Source organism: Gymnoscopelus braueri (assembly GCF_963280865.1).
Source record: "Gymnoscopelus braueri genome assembly, chromosome: 16".
In the NCBI taxonomy this organism is placed as follows: domain Eukaryota; kingdom Metazoa; phylum Chordata; class Actinopteri; order Myctophiformes; family Myctophidae; genus Gymnoscopelus; species Gymnoscopelus braueri.
The window spans coordinates 31,892,563-31,905,771 of NC_137616.1; positions in this window are offsets into that span (position 1 = coordinate 31,892,563).

The following is a 13,209-nucleotide window of genomic DNA, read 5'->3' on the forward strand; positions in this document are numbered from 1 at the left end:
CCGTCCGTCCGTGTGTCCGTGTCCGTGTGTGTGTGTGTGTCCGTCCTTCTGTCTGCGACCAGCTAATCTCCGCCACCGTTGGCCCTGTCGCTATGAAACTGCACACACACACTCCCTGGATACCACAGCAGAACCTCTACCCCACATTTTTCAGATCAGCCCGTCATAGCGCCACCATGAGGCCGACTTTTGCTAAACCCATTTTTTTACATTACTCCTACAGATTTTATCCAAACGTCATGCAAATCGGTACACAGTATCTCTATAGTCATGTGATCAACCCGGATCTGTCCGATTTCCCATATTCCATCCTCATTGCCTATGGTTGGCTTCCAAAGTTTGCAGGATTGGTCTGTTTTGAACAAAATGCCTCAATCATGAACGCAGCTTGCGATTTCCGTGAAATTTAACTAACACATTCCCACTAGGCCGAGGAAGAAATGCCACCCTTTTTCACATTGGCCTGTTATAGCGCCACCAGCAGGTCTAATTTAGCAAAACACATTTTTGGAACAAAATGCCTCAAATCATGAATGGAGTGTCCGATTGCCGTGAACGACCTAAGAATAAATGGCACCCTTTTCACATTGCCCTATTATAGCGCCACATTATAGCGCCACCAGGAGGCCACAATAACGTACCTGACCTGGCGGAGACCTGTGCTCCGAGGAGCACTTTTTCTAGTTTTTTATAAATCATTGAACACCCTTTATGTCTGTGTGTGGGTTTTAGAAATATTGAACCAATGAAAAGTATTTAAAAAGCGCTTCTGACTAAACCTCCTAACTCCATTGGATCCTTAAACTGTCGGACAAACCATCTAACTCCAACTTGTGGAGTTTGTCCCCTATTGATTAGAATGACGAAGTCAGACAGGAAAAAAACCCTACCTAGTATCTCCACATTAATGGTCAAAAACCTCCTAACTCCAATTGAGCTGTATTTGGGCAAAGTGATGATAATATAATGACACATTCAAGTATCAATGTCTAAAAACACCATACCGACTTTGATGAGGCAGTGTTGTTCTAAAAATCTATATCCATTTGGGACCCCATTAAAGAACCCAGAGGGTCCCACTTTGAGAAAGTGAAGGGATACTTCACTTTCACATAAAATAAACATTTAAAAAATATATTAAAAATAAATGAAAAAAGTAATGGAAAATTCATGGCCCCCTCACGCATTAGAGTGTCCTACTTATGTGTGAGGGGGCCTTTATTTTGCCATAACTTCTTTCATTTTTTAAAATATTTTTTTAAAATGTTTATTTTATGTGAAAGTGAAGTATCCCTTTAAAGGAGAAATCCGGACATTTTAAGTGTTATCTTTGATGTGTAGTTACTCACTCACCGAGTTATGAAGTGGCGTTGAGTTTTTCCAGCGATTCCCCTGTCTGTGAGTCTGGTCGACCCCCACCATTGGCATAGTGGGAGGCGCGTGTCTTAGTGAAAATCGCCTAATTCCACAGCTCCAAACTTCTTTTTTTCCCCACAAATCCTCCTCATGGTGTCTCCGGATACTTTCACATGCACTGTTTATCACTCACGAGCTGGCGTTCATGGTCAGCGACGTGAATGTTTTCCTCTCGCGTGAAATCTCACGTCTCGCGAGATTTCCCTCACTGCGCTCCTCGGGAAATCTCGCGAGACGCGAGATTTCACGCGAGAGGAAAACATTCACGTCGCTGACCATGAACGCCAGCTCGTGAGTGATAAACAGTGCGATTTTCACTAAGACACGCGCCTCCCACTATGCCAATGGACACGCGCCTCCCACTATGCCAATGGTGGGGGTCGACCAGACTCACAGACAGGGGAATCGCTGGAAAAACTCAACGCCACTTCATAACTCGGTGAGTGAGTAACTACACATCAAAGATAACACTTAAAATGTCCGGATTTCTCCTTTAAGCTCTCCTGCAACACCACTGCAAAAATGTATTTTTTCTGCCATCTCTACAGATGGTCTCATTGTAATGCATGTGTGCAGCCAGGCCGGGGAGGCCTCCTCTCAGGAGAATGAAGATTAATCCCAGGCTCGGTAATGACCTTTATTGTGAGTGGGACGGATGGCAGGTAATACTTCCTACCCTGTAATATAGAGTGATGAACCCACAAGTAATTACAACAATTCCTCATGGTCATTAGAGAAAAGGTAAGAGTTCTCCGCTGAGGGCTCACTCCCCGGAATTAGACTGGATAGCGAGGGCACTTCCTGGTGGACTGTCGTTGACTCGTTACGCATTTGGATACGTCCAAAATGACTGCCATTACCCCCCCCCCCCAGATATGTACGCATATGTTAATGTATATCCATTTCCCCCCAATAACAACAACAATCCATCGAAAAACGTACATCCCTGAATCAATTCTCCTCCATTAAAGCAAACGACAGACATAAGAGAAACACGGGAGAGAATGTATTTTTTGTGCTGTGTGTGTGTGTGTGTGTGTGTGTGTGTGTGTGTGTGTGTGTGTGTGTGTGTGTGTGTGTGTGTGTGTGAGCTGTAATCACAATCTCTAGCCCAAACACAGTGACACAGGGAAGAAAAAGACAGTCTAAGGTGAGGCGCTTTCATTGTGTGATGTTTGAGAGTGTCAACCATGTAGCTAAACGCCTCGTTCACGATTTGGACCAGTGTTGTTGTTTTCCTGTCTCTCTCAACTGTCCGGTCCACAAGAAAGTCAATTCACCCAGAAAGATTGCTTGCTGGTAGGTGACCAGATGGTGCTTCGACCACATCATTGCAATGTCCTGGAATGATTCTGGTTCAAAACTTGAGTTGCTCCCTCTCTGACCCAAATGTTCCGTTTTCTATCCTGTCTGAATAAAGATGTAGCTGGCACAAAAATAAATAACAAAAGGGGGCGCCATGGGGGCCAATTGTTAAGGAGAGTTAAAGAAAATAAATGTCATTTACAGCTTAAATGACATGAAATGTCATTTACAATATAAAGAAAACAAGTGCATCTGTGTCTGTGTCTGTCTGTCTGTCTGTCTGTCTGTGTGTGTGTGGGGGGGGGGGGGGGGACAGCACACACAGTTTTAAATGCGGAAGTCTTGCAATCCAAGATTGTACCACCAGGCGATGGCAGATTCTACCGCGGTTCTGGGGTCTTGGTTCTGTTGGGAGTATGGGAAGCCATTGGCGACCCCTCATTGGCTGGCCTTTAGCCAATAGGGAGAAAGTGAGAAAGAAACGAGAAAGTGACGACTAGTTGCAGCGCCAGTTTATTGGCAGCTTTGCCGAGCTGTAAAAAAATAAAATAAAAAAAGAGAAAATAGCAGATATACAAGCTCACAACACAAATCTCCTCAGCTCCCTACTGAGCTGAGGAGACATCCTCCACTCTTCCTCCACCAACAGAAATCAGAGTGGAGATGATAAATGAGAGGGGGAGCGCCATGGGAGATTTGGCAATTGATCCAACTGAGAAACAAATCCGTCTTCCTTTCTGACTGCAGGGATCAGGATAATACTGTGTGGATCACCGTGGGAACCCTGCCTGTTGTTGTTTTTCTCTGAAGACACTTGTCTTTGAATCTGTCATTTGTATTTTAAACATGCTTTTTTTATTACAATTAATTATTTTTTATTAATAGTAGTACCTTTTATTGCCTCCTCTCACCTGCTTTGAATAAATGTGCATTTATATAGCGCCTTTATCCAAGGCTTTACAATGATTGGGCATTACATTCACCCATTCACACTCACACACACACATTCATACACCGAGGGCGGAGGAAACCATGCAAGGCACCAACCTGCTCATCGGGAGCAATTAGGGGTGATTAGAATTAGAATTAGAATGGTGAAGACACCTGAGTCTTGGGGCTCACCCGGTAGTGTGCATACCATTAACGCTAAGCCGGCCCGGGTTTGAATCTGACCCGAGGCCCTTTGCTGCACGTCCTTCCCCATCTCTCTCTCCCGCCATTTCCTGTCTCTCTCCACTATACTAGCTACCATTAGATGACACCTCAATGTTATTAGTAAGTATCTGTGTCTACAGTATGTGCGTACATACAGTATACCGAGTTAATGGAATCAAGGAGGATTCTGCCTTTTCAAGGAGGATTCTGCCTTTGCTTATCCTCATTTTGTCAGTTGTAATAATGATGACAACACCTTAGACCCAGAACTCACCCACACTAAATCTTTGCCCCAGCTTTAGCTTCGGCAACACGATTGATAAGACAGCACAAGGATAATCCCTCCCATGATGTCGGTGACCTCAACCAATTTACCACACAGCAGGATTTCTCTAAATTCTCTACAAAAGTAAATAAATTAATAAAATAAATATTTAATATAAATCAAACTGCCTCTGGGGTACAAACCCAGCCCACACTGACTAACATGTCTCGATTGTGACCTTGACAACCTAAAAGTTAATCATCTCTTTGGGGCAGCCTACTGATCATTCCAACAAAGTTTCATGAAAGACTTGCACGCGCGCACACACACACACACGCGCGCGCACGCACGCACGTACGCACGCACGTTCGGCCCCAACAGTGCCACACCAGATAGGAGACTATTCACGCATGGCTGAGTCAGTCTGGTACTCGGGCCTCATTTCCAATCCCCTGCTACATTGCTGCGGGCAGATAATTATGAGGGAACTTTATACAACTTTCTAGCTCTGAAACATAGTTAAAAACATACTGCAGAGTTCACTTGGAGATTGCCTCGTTAATAAGTATAAGCACTAAACAGCAGGAGTGGAAACTTCTGTGCAAAGTAATTGGCATCAAAACAGATTGCCGATACAGATGGTACTAGAACTCACATGGGACATGGGTGGAACATTAAGAAGAGCAGTTTTATTTAGCTAGCCTATATAAAGTTACTCTTCCCTGTCCTAATAAAGCAGAGCATGTGAACCACTTGAACCCTAGCATCCCTATTATGGACATGTCATAATTATGGACATGTCATGGACATGTCATAATAGGCGAACATTCTGCAAAAATAGCAGAGCTTGTAGATTGGCCATTGTCAGCTAAGAGATTTGGGAGAAAATGAAAGGGCCAAGGATAGTTCCCCTGAGTTACTTCACCTTGCCTCACCCTTTCTCTGCTCTCTTCGCCCCTTTGCGCCTGTTGAGCATAACAGCATCCTGGTTCTGCTAACTAATGAATATCGTCACTAACGGGTTTAGGGGTATATGCATTATGCAACACCATTATTTTTTAGGAAATGGAAAAAATAACCATTGTTCCAATTAATGTGATTAAAATTTAGTCACCTGACGTAACCATCATTTTTTTTGTGAAAATAGACAATCTACAAGCTCACAACACATTGCATAGTGGTGTGTTTTCACTGCTGTTGCGTGACACTGTCATACGAGTAAGTATAAAATAGATGAAATATTATGGAGATACAAGGTTTATGCCTGACAGTGACAAATTATGTTTTTGGCACAACCCATCAAGCACATCAACTCCCAAGTTGTGGTTGTTTGAAATAAATCCAACCGTGTATAAACATTGCAGTGATATATTTCCCCCCTTGATCAACTGTTGACTTCATGCCACTATGAGTGTGAAGAAGGAGAGACAGACATATCAACACACAGTGGTGGAAAGTAACTAAGTACATTTACTCAAGTACTGTACTAAATACAATTTTGAGTTTCAATACTTTTACTTCTACTCCACTCCACTTCAAAGACAAATATTGTACTTTTACACCACTATAATTATTTGAAAACTTTAGTTACTAGTTATTTTGTAGAATTTGATTAATATTACAAAACCACTTCAGACCTATTTAAGCTATTTGAAAATAGCCGATCTATTTAAAAAATTGCCGATCGATTAGAAAATCTATGAAAATTGATACCTGAAACAAACTTGTGAAATGGGACATTCTGCATAATGAGTACTTTTACTTTTGGTACTATAAGTATATTTTGATGCCAATACTTTTGTACTTTTACTCAAGTACATTTGTTATACCAAACTTGTAACAGACTATTTCTACAATAGGGTATTGATACTTTTACTTAAGTAAAAATGTGAGTACTTCTTCCATCACTGTCAACACCCACACCACCCGCTATCTGGGTCAGACAGCTGAGTACATGTTCCCATTTTTACACTTTGATCATCAATGTAATCATGAAAGCAGGAACAGAATGTGTTCCTGGTTTGACATTGTTTTGTCAAGTGGGTGGCAAGATAAAATTGTCATGGTGACGTTCAAATGTGCGATCCTCCAAATCTTTGCCAATGCCATGCATGGATGCAACACATTTTTGCAATAATTTCTTTTCAAATGGTACAATAAATGTCTGTTTAGGTAGTGAAATTATTGATACCTGAAACAAGATGTTACCACACAACAGGTAGCAGTGGAAGAATGAACCATGTTATTTGAAATAATAAATAATGAAAAAACGAAAAACTGAGTGAGAATGTGACAGAGTGCATAGTGTGATCGATACAACTGGTAAAGGGTAAACGCATGCGACTATATGCAAGTCTCCCCTTCATTAAAGATGGAATTGATTTTCCTCTAAGGTAAGCCGCTCGCAGAGGAGAGCCCATTGCATGGGTAATATATGTAAGTTCAGACCAAATGGTGAGTGCATGCATGCAAGAAAGGGTCTGCTTTGATAATTATTCACTTTATTTTTCGTAGCAGAAATGCTTGCAATGGGAGGCAGGACTCGGTCCTTCTCATTGCCTAGGCGATGAGAGGTACTACTCTGTCCTTCTCTTTGCCTCTGTGCCTGTCACAACCTGTATAAAGTAAATAATGGACACAGTGCTTTATACTTTTCCACAGTAGCCTACTTCTCTCTTGGGACAGAAGGAAATTGTGCAAAAAGTTAATACCAGCACCTAGCTGAGAGCAATTCATTTATCTAGCCCCACGGTCCTCCTTGGCTGAGCAGTCACACATCCAGTGGTGCAGTCGATAAGGCCATTGGTTCCGCTGCAGCCTGGAGACAACTGACAGGAATATATCTGCATGTAACAGATGGCCTCTCTTTGTGTCTGGACTGCGACTATGGCCGGAAAACACAACACAAAAAACTGACAAAGACAACATACTAAAACAGTGGTTTGGAAACCAGTAGGGCCTCTTCGCACAACAGTCCTGCATCATTTTTGTTTTTTTAATTTTGAGTAGCCAATTTTTCTTTACCCCTTTTTCTCCCCAATTTAGTCATCATGCAAATTGATTCCTCCCCACACACATTTCTGTGTTGTCACTGCTCTCGTATCCAACTGACTCACCTGCCAGTGAGGAACCCCCACCAGGAGGACGTAGAGCCTTCGTCCTAATCCTCCCGCCCAACACTCCCCACTGACAGGTGCCGCCCTAGCCCGTAGGAGTATGTGTAATGACCAACATCACCCTCCTCCCAATGTTCGTGTAGAGACGCTCGACAAAGCCGGATGCGCCACGGTGGATTTGAACCCACAACCTCTGTGGTGGTGGGCAGGGACTTTTACCACTGTGCCACCCGAGCGCCTTTGTCCTGCATCTGTTCAGCAAACGACAGTATTGCACTACCGCAGCAGACAGCCCTCATCCTCAAATCAAATGCTGTGCAGGACATTCTGCAACAACAAAGCTCAGCTGGCTCCCGGATCATTCCTCATCTTCAGATGACTACAACTTATCTTTCATTTTACAAACACTCCCTCTCAGGGAAAGAACAAATAGCCCGTGCAGTAATTCCCTGTGCCTGAGTAGAACACATTACTGTATACTCGCACAGCGTAGAGCGAACGGGGCAGACTTGTACAATGGCCATTTCTGCATTGTCAGGAGTGTAGATTGAATGGAAAACACTCCAGCCATCGTTAAGAACCACCAACATGGAAAGCATTTCGACCCGGCGCACAAATTGCTCATTTATATTCCCCCTGCGTTGTGTCATTACTTCTCATGAAATGATTTCTGCGATGGCGCAACCATTAGGCTGCTTTATTTGCCGCGTACGCTATAATAGCGTGATTTATGCTCAAACAGGAGGTCGCAATGCAGGCTCACATGATGTGTATAATGGACTGTTTATGACACTGTGTGTGCTATAATGCAGCAACAAAACGAGACTGTAAAAGATCAGCATGTGAAGGTCTCTCCTATTTATATTCAACACGGTACGCTAGGAATTAAACGATGGATGGACCAAGATAGAGAGGGAGAAACGGGGAGCAACAGAGAGACAACTAAAGAATCAGTTACTAATAATTTCACGACATTGAGAGATGCATGACAGAGCAAGGTGGAGGGAGGGAAATTTAGTGAGTGAGGGAGGGAGGGAGAGAGAGAAAGAATCATGGAAAAACAAAGTGAAGATTGAGAAAGCTCCCCTCTCATCAGCTGTTATGTATTACCCATGATGCACCAATACTAAGAAAAAGACCAAAAGGATCAGAATACCTCAGATGCTGTTCAATTTACTTACCATATATTTATTTATTTTAAACAAAAACAATACAACAGATTCCGATTTGACCTCTATTGCATAAAAGTCCATAAGTTCAAAAAAGTTTAATATTTCAAGAAGTATTACTTCCTTGGCCTACTGGACAAGTGCACAAGAAGTTTGGCCCCGATCGGTCTAGCGTTTTGCAAGATTAGCACCGGGCAACCGCTCACACGCACACACGCACGCACGCACACACACACACGGCACACGCACACACACACACACACTTCTTGAAGGTTCGGCCCCTACAGTACAGTGCCATACCATAAAATCTGACTGTACACATGGTTGAGTCTGTCTGGTACTTCAATACAGATACAGTATGCAAAAACAAAGTTCCCCCAGGATTATATTTTTTAATAATATGTATACTTTTCTATACTGTATGTCTGATTCTGCAAAATAGGGGAAGTTCTCTATAAGCCTCTAGGCTTTTAAACTTCTCCTGCACAATATGGTTATGTATTTTTTTCCTTCTGTTTTTAACTCTTTATGTGCTAATAAATAAACCAATTACAGTTAAAACAAGTAAGACGTGCGAACGCGGGAAGCGAACGCAAAAAAAATTAAAATAAATATGAAAAAAAATAAAAAAATAAATAACCAATAAAAAAATACAAGAAAAATACAAAAAAAATCTGCGTTAAAAGGAGCATCCTAGAAAAATACAAATTCACCAAAAAAAAACTTTGAATGTTTTTGAACAATTCAACAAAGTGTTTGAAGTGCCTGTTTCACCCACTTCCGGGGGGCGGAGCCAAAATCCGAGCCCCACTTAGGGGGGGTAGAAAAAGTTTCGGAGCGATTCGGGCACTTTTCATTTAACATGGGGTTTCAATGGGGAGTTTTTAGGAGCCTTCTCCGGGGCGTGGCTTCCGGGGGAAGGGGCGGGCTTAAACGCAACCTTGACAGGTGTGTTCAGTTTTCAAAGACCTTTCATTTGATGTATGGTACGTCTAAATTGGACATTTACTTATCTCAGAGGAGCTGCACGCAGGCAGTGCACACAGACACACACAGAGACACAGAGACACAACCCGAGCACGGCACACACAGAGACACAGAGACACAACCCGAGCACGGTTTCATAGTAAGCTCCACTTGCGGAGGCGCACCTTCGGCGCGCCTCCTTCTGCTGCGTTCGCAACAAGGCAGACATGCTGACAGAAGCGGCCTTGAGCCCATGTGAGGCACACCCGAGCGAGGTGGAAGACGAGCAACGCCTGTGGCGAGCGACATCTTGGTGTCGTCCAAGTTGCATGTCGATAGGGTGGGAATCAGTTATAGTCTATTTTGAAATTTCACTAAACAACTTGACAATGAGTCAAAATGGTCCGCATGTAGATTATGAAAGGTTTCTTTTGTTTTGAAAACATATTGAGTAACGGAACACCAAACAGACACCAGTATTCCTCTGGGACTGGTGTGTGTGTGTGTGTGTGTGTGTGTGTGTGTGTGTGTGTGTGTGTGTGTGTGTGTGTGTGTGTGTGTGTGTGTGTGTGTGTGTGTGTGTGTGTCCATCGATTGTAAATGTTTTTGCATCGGTTCAGCCTTAGTCCTTAACACAACCATTGGTTGGAGTTTCACTTGCAAGGAAAAGAGATGGACTAAGAGATCGATTGAGACAGAGACAAGAAAGATAGATGAGGCAGGCAGGCCAAGTGGAGATAAAGGGTAGCCTAGAGAGAAAGGGAATGAAAGAGATTCGTGCAACTAGAAAAGAAGGTAAAGATTGAAACGTCCGTACTATTCATCAATTAACGTTTCCTCGAAGAGAGCAGAAAGCCACGAAGCGACGGCATACAAAACATGCAACAACATATCAGACCCGTCCAGTCCCTCCCATCTCCACAGGATGCATATTACAGTAGGTGCTTGGGGAGGGCTAAGAGGATTATGAAGGATAAACAGCACCCCAGTAACAGACCTTTCATGATGATACCGACTGGTAAGCGCTTGAGGTGTCTTCACAGCCTGGGGTTTAAGGCTTAGGAAGACCTTTTCCCTGCGCTGTCAGAGCCTTGGACATGCACAGACTTGGAAATACAAGATAAAAGAAAATTGAGAAAATAAATATGTATTTATTAGTGTGGTTGCCCTAACAGGGCAACCAGACTATAGTAATCTTCACACTTTATTATTTTCCTAGATAAACAATACTTTGAACCGCATCTCCTCCCACAGTTTATTTTTCCCAATTTAGTGCCATATGTCAAAATGACCGGCTTCACCGGGAATCGTGTGCTTGTATTTTGCTAAGAGATTGGTTGCATAGTTTTATTGATATTGATTTATTAGTGCATTAAATTTCCCCATCCACTTTAATGGAAAAGTGAAAAAACTCAAATTCAAGTATTTTTTTCTCAGAAACCGTAAGAGCTAGAGTTACCAGATTTGGAGGGGATGTTCATTATTTAGTCAGAAATTATTGAAAAAATAATTACACTAATCGGCCACATGGTGGCGCTATAACAGCGCCCTTTACGTTTTGGCCTATAACTCTTGAACCGTAGGTCGTAAAATCAAAATGTCTTTTTCCCTGGATTCCTTGGGTCACTACGCATCTCCCCATATAGGCCACGCCCATTTGCGTCAGGATAGATTTTCCGCCATTTTGAATTTTCTTCAAAACACACTTTTTGCACCTTTTCCTACAGATTTTTCCCAAATCTCACAAAAATCGGTACACATGATCTCTGGACCCATGCGATAATCTGGACCGAAACAGAATTTTGATAGTCCATACCGTTCGTCCGTAAATGGCTTCCAAAGTTAGCGGGAGGGGCCCGTTTTACAAAAAAGCCCACAAATCACGAACAAAACGTCCAGTCAATCCCAAATTTGAATCACATGTCAAGTGTGGTTTACTCAACAAATCCCCAAAAGAGTTTCCACTTTCATCCATAGGGGGCGCACACAAATGCTCAAAATGTAACCGTTTGATGCAAAAACCTTATGTTGGGGGATCAATCCTCTCAAAATGAAACGCAAGTGATCTCAGGAGTGACGTGACAATGTAATTGGCGCAGCCTCCGACGGTATTCCTCCCAGCGTATTCCTCGAGTCCCGGTGGCAGCGACCCGCGACTAGCGTCGGTGCAACCACACTCTGCAATTGCCCTGAATTGCGACGCGTCTAGTTATTATTTGTTTTACCTTTTTTGGATGGATGTTGGCTGGATGGATGATTTTATTTTGTCATTGAACACAAGTGTACAACAAAATGTTCTTGGTGTCATCAATCCAATGCATAAGGAGCAACATAATGCATAGGAGCAGCATAGGTACTAATAAATAAACAATACAAAAGTCAGTGTATGTACAGTGAGGAGTTGATTTGTCCAGCGCAGGGGATAGGTGGGGAGTTCTATCCCCCCTATATTTAGTTGAGGGGTGAAAAAGGTGTGAGCTTGTATCGGATTATTTTTGGTATCAGCCATACTGTATCTCTAACCCAAAAACCCCCAATCCTAACCTTAATCTGAATCATTTCCTAATTGTAAGCCTAGAGGTCCTTATAAACTGGGAGCATTTTTTGCATTTTTGTGTGATTCATTTGCATACATTTTCTCTACCAGGTCGAAACTCAACTATTCTTTTTCCGTCAAATCGGCCACCATGAAACAGATTTTTGCTAAACACATTCTGTGTTACTACACCTACAGATTTTGTGCAAACCTGACACAAATCTATATGTGATCAAGATGCATCTGTCACATTTCTCATATTCCATTCGGATTGACTATGATTGGCTTCCAAAGTTTGTGGGAGTGGCCCGTATTGCACAAAATGCCACACGTCATGAATGCAACACCCGATTGCTGGGAAACTTCCATCCAAAAAAAAAAACTAATCTCCTCATGGTGGCGCTACAACAGCTCACTTCACATTTGGCTCGTAACCCTTGAACAGTATATATTTTTTTCCCTGGATTCCTTGGATCATGATGCTGTACATTTTCTGTGTTTTATTCAAAACGCACTTTTTGCTACAACTCTTACAGATTCTGTCCAAAACTCACAAATCGGTACCCAGATTTTTCAGATCCCATTCCAATTGGCTATGACTGCCTTTGTGGGACCCGGGTAGGCAACCCTGTCTGGCGGAGACCTGTGCTCAGAGGAGCACACTTTTCTAGTGTCATGTGTACATCCACAAAGTAAACGAATATAAGGTGATGAAGCGACAATTATCTTTTGATTTTTTACAGTCAATGAAAGCATCAACCTGTATGAATGAGGCATCACCACATTTTTGTTGATGTGAATTATTCGCACGGCATTTTTGAATCGTGCATTGGTCCCACTCCTGATGTGTAAGGACCTCAAAAAAAGAAAACGTTTTAAACTCCTATAAAACAAGCATTTTCGTGAGGACCAGTGAAATGTAATGGGCCTCACAATATCCGTTTCTGAAATTCTACTATATTTATGACATTTGGCCCTCACATGTATCTCTCACACACACACACACACACACACACACACTCTCACACACACACACACACACACACACACACACACACACACACACACACACACACACACACACACACACACACACACACACACACACACACACACACACACACACACACACACACACCATAAAAGTAAATAGTGCATGTTGAGGGAAGTTAAACAGATCAGGATGGCAGAAGGGGAGGTCCGGTTGTTTTTTATGGAAGGGCTTGGCCATCAAGTGGTCTTGGCAGGCGAAGCACTCAACTAATCTCTCTCTAGAGCAGG